General features: G+C 39.9%; 1 pseudogene; it reads right to left on the reverse strand.

The window, feature by feature from the left end:
- Window positions 1-1,557: 1,557 nt before the first annotated feature.
- Window positions 1,558-2,169, reverse strand: LOC127204661 (archaemetzincin-2-like; annotated as a pseudogene).
- Between the last annotated feature and the right edge of the window lie 12,616 nt (window positions 2,170-14,785).

Consider the following 14,785-nt stretch of genomic DNA (forward strand, 5'->3'; position numbering starts at 1 on the left):
AAGAGACTACCAAAATATACAGCCTATTGCTATTTTCCTTAGAGACAGAAGGCAATATACAGCCTATTGCTATTTTCTCCAAGACAGAAGGAAAATTTCTGTTGTTGAAGTCCTAATGGGCTTCAAACACAGAGATCAGAAGCCCCTGGTCTGGAGTTGACCTGAAATCATCCACCCCACAGACTACCTTTCATGGGAGCAGAAGGCACTATGAAAGCTTCCAAAGGAGGGATGCAACCAACAGTCCTACCCAGTTATGATGCTTCTGAACCACAACAGAGCATAGCTCAGTGTCACCAATACCTCAGTAGTAAACAACACCTCTCTACCTAGATTTAAGATCCATTCAACATAGGATAAATCAACCTCAGTACTGGAAACCTAGCCATCTACTCAGGAAGAGTGAAGTCATGGGTCTTGGAGGAGAACCTGCAACCACTACTTTATTAAACTGGCATAATCCATAACTGCATTCTAAATATTTATCCTTATCCCCAGGGGTAATTGTAGCCCTCATCATTCATCAAGAAAACTTCTTTGTGTCTCATGGAGACCAACACTGAACACCACAAGCAAACAAAATATAGAGTCGTAGAGGTCAGTCTCAATGGATACATTTACAAAACACCCCCATACCTAAAGGTCAGGTAACATTGGAGAAGAAGGAGAATATTGTAATAGTCAGACAATCATGGAATTTGCAATGAAATTGTATCTTCTAATAATTCAGAAGTCACACCAACACAACTACATCAATAGGAACAGAACAAGGACAACAAAAATAGACATGCTGAAGTTTACAGAGGAAACCTTGAGATGTCACCCCTACACAAAGAACCACAGGTAACTAAGGAGTGCTGAAAGTGGGATAGTCTTCTGCAGGGAGACACATTTCAATTAGTTACCCAGGACCAAATAGCCAGCCATGAAAACAGGCATGTAAGTAACATTATTCAGACTGAGAAGGATATAGTTAAGTATATTTACGTATACATATACAATGTATGTAACAACAATTAATGAGGAAAGAAGCCACATATCTGACAACGACAATGGAGGGATATATGGGAGGGCTTGGAGGAAAGAAAGGATGAGAAATGATATAACTATAATCTCAAAAAATGGAAAAATATTAGTGTTCAAGTAAATTATTCCTAAAATGTCTCTCAGTTTTGATGCAGTAATCATCAGTTAGCATACGGACTTATAGACAGAGAAAATCTACATTACAAATTGAAATTATAAAGGAACTGGAGACTTTTTTTCAGCCTCCACCCATCTGCATAATCTCAGTCTCTGGGGTACATACAAAGTACAGCTTTCAACTAAGGCAAGTTTAAGTGCAAAACAACAACCATCATTTTATCACACAGATTTACAACTGTAGCAAGGCATTTAAACAAACATTACTCCTGTGCTGAGAACGTTTATCTCATGTTTTGCCACTTAACACCTTGTAATTATAGGGAGGAATGGGAGGATACAAGGGATGGGATAAACATTGAGATGTAACAAGAATAAATTAATAAAAAAAAATTAAAAAAAAAAAAAAAAGAAATCCTTGCCACACCTGGCAAAGCTGAATACCCCCACACCGCCTGTCAAAGAGGCCTGTCCAAAGAGTCCCGTGGGTAGAGATCGATCATGGTAATTCTCACGATGCAGAAGGCATCTGTGGGTTTCTTCTTTTTCAAGAATGTCAGGCTATTCCCTGTGTGAATCTGTAGGTTTTGTGTGTGCTCACTCACTCTAAAGGAACACTTTGTTGCAGAGACTGGAATTGGGTCTAAGAACTTTACCATCAATCCGTAGGAAAATGCTTCACAGTAGCCCTTCAGCCATTTAACATACTCTTCACTGATAACTCTGGTGTTGCCTAGCGAGCCAACGGACTGTATGAAGATAACGTGTTTATCTGGACACGGCACCTTCCTGGGGGGATTCCTGAAAAAACTGTTTGAAGTCTTGGAGAGCCTCAGGGTGGGAGGTGATCCAGTCTGACTGTGAATGCACAGGAATGGGTCCAAACAGGTTACTGGACGGATGGAGGGCTTCATTCAGTAAACGTCGTTCGCCAGCATTGAATTTCTCCTACTGTGACGCAAGCACTGGGTTATTTGAGATGAGAGCTGTTTTTAGCTTGTGTTCAGAGTGCCGTAGTGCCTGCATCTCTGAGATGCCGGGCTCACAGTGACAGGACTTTCCTATTGAGTCCCTGTGCGGTGCTTCCATCCTTCCACTGACCAGGTCGAGGAGGTGTTCCACCACGAGGCTTTATAAAAGAGAAACCTCCAGCTGCTGCTTCCCACTTAGGTTTTTCTAAGGACAGACTTGTCTGGCAAAGGGTTGTGGAGGACGTCTTTACGCCGGACAGGACCTTTAGCCGCCCTCCCACTCCCATGGCAGTCCTCAAAGTAGGCATAATTTTAATGGGCATTTATACTCACTGATATTTACATCCAGTGAAAAGATTTTTCACTATGAGCTTCAAGACTCGGTCCAGAAATTAAAACCAATTAAGAAAATCGAAAGAGATGAATCTGAGTAAGAAGCAGGATGGCCTTAGTAATAAGTGTGCCCGTGTTTCCATGGTGGTTCTCATCCGGGCAACTTGTATTATTCACCGTCATGCACGTCATGCCCCTAACGTGTTTATTTCACACTTTGCATACAGTTGTTCATGACATACCAAGGTGGAGAACCATAGCATAAAAATGGAATTTCTAGATTTTTGCATAATAAAGCCTGTATCTCAGGACAGTGAGACAGCCAGTCATCCATTTATGCCACAATAAACCATCTCATCTAAACTAGGCAAGTAGATAAAGCATACTTGACTTCACTGAGGGCTGAGGTATCGGACATATTTTCATGCTTCATGGCTATTTAATTAGATCTTGTAAAAAAATAAGTCAATGAGACACTGCATTATTCAACTTGTTTCTTTAGGGTGAAATCTCTGTTTACTATCTAAAATATAGCGCACTGTCAGAAGCACGTAATTTGTCTTGGTAATGGACCTAATTGTGTCATTAGTTAAAGTCACTGTGTTTGAATTTGGTGAGTTTTAAGAATTCTAGGCAAAAATTCTGTCTTTCTTATGAAAATGAGACAACATATGAATATCATAATGAAATTTATTTTTTTCATGACTTCCAACAACCTGCTGATTAAACCATTAAGCCAACTGAGTAAATGGATCAAATGTGTATATTAAAGTTGATAATTTTTTTTTTTAATTTCAAGATGATTACATCTGGTTTTCTAGGCAAATGATAGTACTGGACTGAATTGTACAGATAATGGTAGTCCGCGCCAAATTTAGTCAAACTGAAAAATCTATGTTTACATACTTGCACATTCTTCTAACGGGCCAGCTGTCATTTCATACAAGCACAGATCACACAGTCTTATAAATACTATGACAAATGATAATGCTAACCAAAGTTTTAACAAGCTGGAAAAAGTGGTATAACCAATGTTCACATTAAGGTTTGTTTCTGTTCAAGAGTCATGTACAGTCTTATATACACACATCTATTAATTTATTCAAAGAAGATTTATTCAATTAATTATGTTAGAGGCACACTGCTGAGCATTAAGAAAACAACATTAAACAGGATGCCTGAGTTCTTTATCCTCCTGGAGCCGAAATTCAAAAACCTGCTGGTGTTCAAAGAGTTTTTCTCAGCAGTAGAACTAATTTGCTGAATTCACCAATTTACTGAGTAGTCAAGAATATACATAAATTTATTTTACATTTAGAAAATTGAATGTCTTATCAAAGCTGTTAAAGCTTTGTTTCAATAAAGCAAATTAATTGATAAATTGGTGTATCAATCCCATTAAAACCATTTAAAGATGAATATTTTGAAAGTATTACGTTTTACCAATTTGACAACCTATTCATTCAGTGGACTGGTTTTGGAATATTGAGTGTTCCTGCCTTTAGTTAAAGCTGCTTTTACCTATGTCTGCTGATCTCCAGCCCCCAGGACTAGCATGGCAACACATCTCAGAAAAAAACTCACCTCAAAGCTGTACACAGCTGCTACAAGAAGAGGTTGGAACACTCTGTAGATGATGCTGAGTTTAGCTTTACACTCGTTTTACACGTAGCTGTATATTTAAGGTCTTTTGTCTCAAAATCCAGCTCTCCTAACATGTACCTCTACCTTGCTCCTCATCCTCACCGGCAAGAACCTGCATTTTCTTCTTTATATTCAACTGATTTTGCATGGATTCATCATACTGATAATTTTTCCTCCATTTATTTATTTGCTTAATCACTTTACATGCCAATCCCAGCCCCTCTTTCCTCCCCTCTCAATCCCAACCTCCGCCTCCTCCCACTCCCTCTTCTCCTTCCTCCCAGAGAAGAGGGGGTCCAGTTGGTATGAATCCCCCCTGGTATCTCAAGTCACTGCAGGACTAAGCACATCCTTTCTCACCTGGGAGTGACAAGGCAGCCCAGCTAGGGAAAAGTGAGCCAGCTGTAGTTAGCAGATTCAGAGACAGCCCCTACTCCTATTGTTAGGGGCCCACATGATGACACAGCTGCATATTTTCTACATATGTATAGAGGATCTAAGTTCTGTCCATGCCAGCTCTTTGGTTAGTGGTTCAGTCTCTGTGAGGCCCCGTTGGCCCCATTAGCTTACTCTATCGGTCTTCTTGTGGTGTCCTTGACCCTTCTGGCTCCCTCTAGCTTTCCTCCCACTCTTCCCCAGCACTCCTCAAGCTCAGCCCGTTGCTTGGCCTTGGATCTCTGCATCTATCTCCATCAGCTACTGGATGAAGTCTGACAGATGAGTTATGCTAGGCTCCTGTCTGCACGCATAGCAGAGTATAATTAATAGTGGCAGAGGTCTGCCCTCTCCCGTCAGGGTGAGTCTCAAGCTCAACCAGTCATTGGTTTGCCAGTCTTTTCATCTCAGTTCCATCTTTGCCCCGACACCTCTTGCAGATAAGACACATTTTGGGTCAAAGGTTTTATGTGTGGGTTGGTGTTCCCCTCCCCCTGCTGAGAGTCCCACCTGGCTACCTGAGGTGCCAACTGTATGCTCCTTAACACCTGTTGTTTGAATTCTCTGCTAGAGTCACCCCCGTAGACTCCCAGGAGCCTCCCATGTCCCAGAGATGCCTCCAAAGGTTTTTTGTTCTCTCTCCTGGTTCTTCTCCTTACCGTCCTCTTCTCTCTGTGCACCTGATCTACACTGCTGTTATCCTCCCCAGTCCATCTCCCATCCAGTTCCCTCTCTCCATCTACTTAAGGACACTGTCAATAGAACAAAACAACCGCCTACAGACTGGGAAAAGATATTCACATAACTGACAGAGAACTAATATCCATATATATATCAATATCCATATATATATATCACATATCTATGTTTATATAATTTATATAATATATAAATTAAGTATATATAATTTAAAATATATATACATTAAACAGGCATAGTATTAAACAAATCCTAATACTTATCATTATACCAATAGGTCAGTATTATCTCGCTGAGATTGATCGTCTGAAAAACTTCTATTTACATTAAGTGGTGATTAATATAATGATTTGTCACTGGCCAAAGCACAGATAATAAAAAACTGCAGAATGTTTAGCACGAAAGGAAACATATATACAGCATACTCTCCAAAGCCTCAGGGAGTATTATGGAAGAGGGCCTAGAGAGTAAGAGTGTAAGAGACAGCAGTGGTAGATTAATACAATGAAACATTATTTTCTGAACAGAGAAAGGCAGCTGAACCTTGAACTCATACTAGTCGCAAAAGCATGTACAAAACATGTGCAAGTTCAAGCCAAACCAACCCCCACCATGGAGAGGGAAGTTGGACACAAAATTCAACCTCAAGCCATGGAGCTATTAGGAATTGTTAGTTGCTGAAAGAAAGAGACCGTTTTCTCTAAAAGGATAACCTTGGTAAGTAAACCACTTTATTGTGGAAGGCTGTATTTGGTAAACACGAATTTATTCAGAAGGATATTAGCATACACACACACACACACACACACACACGCACACACATGCACACACACATGCGTGCACACACAGTTGGATAGGTAGGAAAGAGTGGTAATTCAAGGAGGAGTGAAAGTTGATGAATATGAGAATATGATCTAAACAAATTGTACAAAACCCTCCAAAATAGTTCTCCAAAGTGGCTTCCAGAGTGGCTCCACCAATTTGCATTCCCACAAACAGTGATGGAGGGTTCTTCTTTCTTTACAACAGTATCAGACTTTATTATTGGCTGTTTCATGGATCTTGGTCATTCTGACTAGGGTCAGGTTAAACCTCAAAGTTGTCTTAACTTTAGCTCCCATATTACTAAGATTGGGGAGCATTTTTTGAGATATTTCTTATCCATTTTTATTTCTTCTATTGAAAACTCTTTGTTTAGATCCATAGCCCTTTTTTATAACTGGGTTATTTGCTTCTTTGACTTTTTTTTTTGTTTTTTTTATATGCTTGCTATTAATCCCCTGTGTATATTGTTAAGTTACGTGGGCTGGCAAAGTTCTTCACAAGAACTACAGACTAACAAAAACCCCAGAGCCAGACACAAGAAACCTTTTGAATTTTTGAATGGCTAGTCATGGTAGTCCTAGTGACTCCCAAAACAGTGTAGACTGTCGATGTAGGCCTTGACTGCCTCTTAGAGTTTGAAGGTAATGTGGTCAGACTCACAACATGAAACTTGGATAATTCAAGCTGCATCTAACCTGAAATCCGTCTTCCTGCAGTCTAGCGTTTTCTGTAGTACCAGAAAAATACTATGCAATCTTCCAGGTGAGGGAAGCAATCAATACTGTTACCCAGCTGCAACACCTACGAGCCACAACAATGATCGGGAAGGCAAAACATCTCATAGGGTACAATAAGTGGCACTCATGTGATGGTGGTAACAACAGCTGCTTATTGGGCCCCTCAACAAGAGAGTAATGGTGTCTGCTACTAGATACCTAACCAACTTCCCTGGGCTAGTGAGGTCATGGCCCTTAGTGAAGAATCTATTGTGTCCACTTTGCTAGACCAGCATAATTTCTTACTACACTCTACATCTCATCCTTGTAAGGCTAGCTACCGATAGACTGGAAGCTTCCTTTATAGCATATAGAGACCATCACAGAAAATCACAACTGGATGCAATGCAGGCATCAATGGATCGTAGAGAGAGCATCCCATACAAGAAGATACAGGTAACTAATGGCTTCCACGATAAGGCAAATTAGCCTCTCCCACAGATGAAGTTACTGCTTTAAAAATTTTTAAATCTGGAAGGCTTGGCTGGGTTCTGCAGCAGCACTGATGCGCTAAGGGCACATGCGTTCTCGAAGGACTAGCAGCACGCTTAACCCAGTCAACTCGAGGCAGCACGGCTCCCTCAACGCCAGGAAAAGCTGCTGTCAGCTTCCCGCCAAGTCCTGCTAATGGCTCATGGAAGGGTTTCACATCTCCCAGGCTAGCTTCTAACTTGTATGTGCCTGAGGAAGACCTTGGACGTCTGATTCTTCTGCCTCTGCCCTCACCAAGTCCTAGGATTACAGGCATGTTTCACCATACCCTGTTATATGCTGCGCTGGGGATCAAACACAGCCCTTCTCAATGTGCCAGATAGCTGAAGCATCAGAAACAACGCATAGGCAGAGGTCTTCTCAACTGGCTGTACTACCTTCTCCTCTACCCTTCACCTACTTAGCATCCTTCAGCCACTGGATGTTTGGAGCAATGTCTTGATTCTAAGAAGTCAAAATCAGCACTGGGGCATAAAGACACAATTCTCATCACAACAAGGGAAATCCTGAGAAAAGACGAGGTACAGAGCAAGGAACCGTGAGTCATGACAAGAAAGAAGTGCTGTGAAAACCGAAGGCCATGAATTCAAATTCAGAAATAAATCCAGTTAAAGGGTCAACTGAAGGAGAAAAATGCCTTTCAAAAGGAGAGATCTCAGTGTCATGTACCATGCTAAGAAAGCAAAAGGGATCTGTCTGAAAACATGGCTTGCTAGGTCTCCAGCTCTGTGAACGATGCCCCTGGTCTTGGGATTGGTAACACAGATGAAATGCACATGTTCTTCATGTGCACCCCATGATATTAAAAAGACAATGCAATCGCAGAAGTGAAGACTACTTGGGTAGAGGTTAAAAGTATAATACTGTAAAATCCTGATATTTTAATAATTCTCATATTTAAAATATATTATTTCCCTTAAATGGAAACTTACTAACAAAGATTGCCAGAAAAAAGTAGGAACACTTTTCTTTTTAAAAAAATTTTAAATCTACCAGATAAAAGTGCTATAAGACTTTAGGGAATTTTTGTTCAGTGATGACTCACTTTCTTCAACTATACGCTGCAATCGCAATGGTGCTTGCTGATGAGTTACCTGAGAATTATTAAGCAGGAAGGGGACAAAGCAAAGAACACAGTTCAGACAGCTCATGCTATTAATGATGTTCATGTAGGTAGAGACAGATGGAGAAAAGCTGACAAGGCAGGAAATCCATGGAAGAAACTTTTTCCTGGTTCACGTTCAGTGCTCACAAGTTCACACATACAACTTTACGTGTCCGCATGACAGCCTCTGGATCCTCCATGAGCCATACCTCAGGAATATGGGAGGTCACACTTTCAGTGTGACATTTCAAAGAACAGTATGCTGAAGCTGAGCTTTGAAAGATACATATAATTACTAATTCAAGGATGATGTGGGAAAACACAGAGAGGTGAAGCAGCTCACCTTCCAGTAGATGCCAGAGAAAGTCTGTTTCTTTTCCATATTAAAATGATGTACTTTCACTTCCTGACAAGCATTATCATCCTCTGCCTAATATAATAACCACAATCAACACATAGGGCAGATCCAAGTATTATCCTTATCTTACAGAAGAGGAAGCAGCTGACAGCAGTGTAGTTATTGCATCAATTTAAGCCAGAAAACCACATATCCTGACTTTATTTTTCCAAAAATAGTTCTAACAAGAAATATCTGAATATTAATTATACATGATCTTCTTAACTTAACAGCAAGCAGATCAAGCCTGAAACTCTCATGGTGATGAACTGTCAATCAGAAAGAGAATGATTAAGCAAGCTCACGTGGATAAAGGTCCTCACTATCTATCCATACAGTAAGGAAAGAAAAAAACAAGATGCCTACTCTACTCATTGTGACAAAATACATGACAAATGAATAAATTAATAAAGTATATTTTAAAATACATGACAAATGTAACTTAAGAAAGATATTTTCTTGCCTCCTAGTTTGAGGGTACAGTGCACCATAGCAAAGAAGTTGGGGTACAGGAGAGTTAAGCATCTGATCATGTCACATCTGTGGCCAAGAAGCATCTATGTGAATGTTGGTGTTCAAATTGCTTTCCTCTTTTATCAAGTCCACACCATGGCCTATGAAATATTACACCCAGCCTCTGTCAACCCAGTATAGAAACTCCCTCACAATATCCCCAGAGGTTTATCTCCTAGGTTATCCTAGATGCTATCAAGTTAATTATCAATATAAACATCACAGACTAAGATGAAAATGATAGGGAATGACTCCTGGGCCGTTTTTGTATGCTGGGTGAAGAAGTAAAGAAGTATTGGAGAAGCAATTTATGCAGAGAGAGTTGCACAGGTGACCTCAGTTACGAAGATTTTAAGAGTTAGGTATATCTGGTTACCTTATGGTGGGTCTATCTGGAGTAACAAGTTCAGAACCCTGGAGGAAAATAGGAACATCATCACCATAGAGCTGATAGTCAAGCTGAAAGTAGGTTCATTATCAGGAAGTTTAACCCAGTTTCTTTTGCTACAGATGAACACCATTGGCAGGGCAATTTTTGGAGAATAAAGGCTCTCCTGGCTCATCTCTGTGAAAACTGGGAAGTCCAACACTGGGTAGCTCAAGGCAGCACAGCTAATCACAAAATAAGGCACAACATGTTTCTCCCATGCTTAGAAAGCTACAGCCTCACCCTTAGGGCTTCACATAACTTTAGTCACCTTCCTAAGGTGTCTTTTCTAATATAAGGGTGTGATTAAGTTTTTATCCATCTTCTTATAGAGTTTAAAGCCAACATTAGTTTTAGTGGGAATATTTAAAGCATACAGTGCTCTCTGACAGATTATTGTGTGATATTAAATACCACATGACAGGGCTTCAATAGATGCCCCCCGACTCACAATAACAACCACACATATTCTATGAATAACAGAAACGCACTTGTGAAAGGAAACATCTTACAAGGCGCAGTGGTAGGCAGCTTGAAATCATTCCCAACTACGCAGAACCAACAAGGACTATTACAATTTTCTCATGATTCAGACCAAAGAGACTGTTGTTGTATTGAGAATAGAGGCTGGGTAGTAGCTACGAATGAGTGAACAATTGTTTTATCAGGGCCGTGAAATAAGTCTGCTGTGAACACAAAACACATTCACCATGGAGCTGTCTGGGTCACCACATGAACAAAAAGAAAAGCAGAGAGATTTGTGATCTGATGATGGAGTTCAGTTAGCACGGTGGTTGCCTAGCACGTATGAAACTGAGTTTGATCCCAGCACTTTAAAACCACAACCATAATCCCAATATTTGGGAGCTGGAAGGAGCAGGATCAGATATTCAGGGTCATCCTTAGCTACATAGTAAGTTTTAAAATGAGCCTGGGATGTGAGAGACAGCCTGGAGAGAGGGGGAGGAAGGGGGAAAGGAAGGAGGAAGGGAGGAAGTGTGGGGAGGACGGAGACACAGAGTGAGACACAAGGGAAGGCAGACAGGCAGAGATATTAGGTTGACCACATAATACAAAATTTCATGTTACTGTTTAGTCATCTCTGAATTATTAAAATATATGCCTTACTAAGAGATAAATTGCTAATATTATCAATCTTGTATTGTTCCAAAGATATAGCATCTGTGTCCTGTTTCTCATGCATTAAAATATCACTAATAATAAATGCCAAACCCATCATAATAAAGTTTGTTAAATTAGGAAAATCTCTGTTCAAACGAGAACAGCAGTTATTGCCCATTTTACTTAAAAAGTTAGCATCTTTTTTCCTCCAGAGTTCAAACATTTGTAAAACAAAACCAGCATGCTGCCCACAACAAATAGAGTGCGCCTGGTACCTTGTATATTAAGAACTTAGATTAGTGCCATGTTTGGGATCCTTAATTCAAAACATGTATAAATGCTTTGAGGCTCACAGACAGATTTCCATGATTAGGTGGATAACTGCAAGTACAAGATAAAAATGTGAAGTGAATAAAAATGTCTGTTGTGTAAAGTGACACTTGCAGCAAGGCCCTTAGGAACAAATCAGTGAATACACACGGGATGACAACAGTCAGAGCCTAACACAAAAAGGAAAAAGTAGAAAATAATCCCCATTGCTGTTAACTCCAACACCCATTCATGTTTTCTGGTACTAAAGTTATAAGAAATTAGCTTAACAATAAAAAAGTACTTACTATCTTTTCAACCTGTTTCCTTAGTTAATTTGTATATGTCATCATTTTATTGTATTTTAAAGAATTAGAGGTTGGAGAGGTGGCTCTGGGGATAAAGTGTTTAATGCACAACTGTGAAGATCTCCATGCAAATGGCAGGATGCCTGGGAGGATGGGCAGGGTAAGATGTATCTGTGACTCTAGGGCTCTTACAGCAAAATAGGATATTGACCGAGGAGCCTTAAAAGTTCATGGATCAGCTAGGCTAGACAACACAGTGGCAAACAACAAAACAAAAGAGGTTTCTCAATCAAACTGGAAAATAAGGACCAACATCTGAAGTTGTCCTCTGATCCCTGTGCAGCTCAGTAAGGACACACACACACACACACACACACACACACACACACACACACACACACACACACACTTATCTATACACAATAAAAATGCAAAGAGATATTTTGATAATACAATCTATTTTCTGCTACCTCTTTCAAAGGTATTTTATTTTATAACACATTTCTCTACCCAAATTCTGAATTACTAAAAACATAACACGCATATATACAACTCACACCTACACATAATATTTTGCTTTGGTAACATATCTTGGCTGACATAATGTGAATCTAACTAAGAATAATGGTGAGCCTACTGTACATATGTGGCCTTCTGTAATTCAATAACATGAAAAAACATGTTCAGAGTGCTGGAAGCATGGCTCTGCAGTTAAGAACATGTTTTGTTCCTGAAGAAAATTAGAGTTCAGATTCCCGCTCCTGTAATGGGCAGCTTAAACTACTTGTAACCCCAGCTCCAAAGGATCTGATACCCTCTTCTGACCTCTGATGGTGTCTGTATACATGCACACATACCTATGCAAAGACATAGGCACAGACAAACACACATAAATGAGAATAAATCTTTAAAAATGAAAAAAGTCTTCAAATTACTGAGATTTTGATTGGTAGAGACATTTTGTGTCGAATTAGGTTCTGCTGTCTGCTCTTTCATTCATATCACCTGCTTGCTTTCACTAGATGGTGTAATTAGAGTAAGGATGTTTTCATACTACAAATCGAGGGTACCATAGTTTACATGTGCAGGTTTGGACTTTGTTTCTCATTGCTGTTCTGCTCTGCAGTCCGCTGAAGCCATGCCTCCCTAAAGTTAATGCTTCCACAAAATTCTAGAGGTTGGCAATCTCTCTCTTTGAACAAACGGGATTTTTTTCATACTTTCCTTATATTTTGGTAATTTTCTTAGTGTTTGCTGAATTATTTAGCACAAAGTCTTTGTGATGCTACGACTCACTGACAAACGATAGGTAAATGTGAGGGGATGTAAATAACTCCTCTGATTACAAAAAAATAGAGCAACATTGATTCAAATGTATCTTTCTAATTCTAGTTGTTGGGTCTTAAGACAGTTTTTAAATAAGAAGTGTGCTTGCTTATTATCACTAGTGTGAGCATGTCAGCAGATGCAGGAAAACACAGGAAACAACAAAAGGAACTGGGTGAAGAGACAGAGCCTTTGCTCTGCCTTGTCATATGTGCTATATCATGACGTGCAACACCTCCCCCGTTAGACACCACACAGGGGCCAGGACATGTACCACCTATGACCTCCAGCCCTCCAAAGTTCTAGTCGCATGATCTCCTATTCTCTATAAATCTCCTGGTCTCAGGTATTTTTGTTACAGGAAGAGAAAATGCACTAAGACAAATGATGTCGATGAATTGGGCCAGTTAGAGCTACAGAGTAACACATTAGTCCATTGAAAAGCTAAGAAGCGAATTTTAAAGTCTTTTCATTTATGAAGTCCAGAATATGTATATATGGCTAAAAAATTCAATGAGCATAATACCTAAAAGCTATGAATTTACCTACAGGAAACTTCATATGAGCTGGGAAAACCTGCAATATGAGGTATCTGGAGACAGATACAATTAACTAGTCAGTCCAGCAGCATGGCCACAGAGCTGTTCCAAGGCTCTGGTGCCCTCTCAGCTCTCGAACAGTCCCTTTTATAATGAGATGTTAGAACTGGGAGTCATCTCTGAATAAAACAAAGTCCTCAGAAACAAGGAGAATGCCAGCGCAAACTCAGATCAGTGCTGGGAGCTGTATGGCGGAGGCTTTGTTCTCTTCTGCCACTATCTGCAACGTGCAGCCTCAGTCTCAGGGTTTTGTCACAGTGTGACATTAGCATGTAAGTAGCTAGCCTTCAAACTCTGCAGGTGCTTCAAGATGCCAGGAAAAACCACCAAGAGCCTTATAAGTGCTGATTATATGGTAGTTGATGGAGAACTGCTCAGTAAATACTTAAGGATTGGTGTCTTCTAGCACATTTGAAGCCTAAATATCTGCTTTCCTAATGTAATATTTCTGAGTTTTAGCACATTTAAATTTTTTCTATCAAAATAATAAATGGCTTTTGAAATCCTGTTGATGTTCCCAGGAATTCTTCTGAAAACTATGCATGGTTGAGCTAGCTAACTATAGAATGAACCAAAGTTAAGAAATAGTCAGTGGCATTTGAAATAACTAAGCATATTAATAAAAGGCAGACAGTATACTTGAAAGAAAACATCTTTATGAAACCCATCAGTACAGACAGTGAATTTAGGCCAATAAAAGTTTAAAATAATAAAGCTTACATAATTCCTCCTGAATCTATCTTTCTAATAAAGGAGCTGAAGAAAAGTAATATGAAGAACTGTCCCAGATGGTATAGATAAGATAATTCTAGGAGATACGTTCACAAATGGAGGGAGGGCCCTGAGATGTTTAGAAGGAGCAAATCAACAAAGAACTCACAAGGAATAGAGATTAAGGGAGACTCAGTGGGATCCAAGTCTCTGCAGAGACAGAACAAGGCAGGAAAATGAGCAAGGAAATAAAATAGATTAACAAGGAAAAGCCCCACAGCTGTGTCTACCTTGCTCTCCTTTCTGTCTCCGTGTGTATGTGTTTCTGTCTCTCTCTCTCCCCCTGTCCCTGTCTCTGTCTCTCTTTCTATCTCTCTCTATCTCTCTGTCTTTCTGTGTCTGTCTATCTGTCTGTCTGTCTGTCTGTCTGTCTCTCTCTCTCTCTCTCTCTCTCTCTCTCTCTCTCTCTCTCTCTTTCTCTCTCTCTCTCTCTCTGTGTGTGTGTGTGTGTGTGTGTGTGTGTGTCTGTGTGTGTGTGTGCAGGTTTACTTGACTTTGGATGAGTATCAAGGTCAGAGGTTGACATTGAATATCTTGCTTTATGATTCTGCTACATTTTTTGAGATAAGGTCTCTCATTGAACATGGAAC

This window comes from Acomys russatus, chromosome 20 (genome assembly GCF_903995435.1).
Source record: "Acomys russatus chromosome 20, mAcoRus1.1, whole genome shotgun sequence".
NCBI lineage: Eukaryota > Metazoa > Chordata > Mammalia > Rodentia > Muridae > Acomys > Acomys russatus.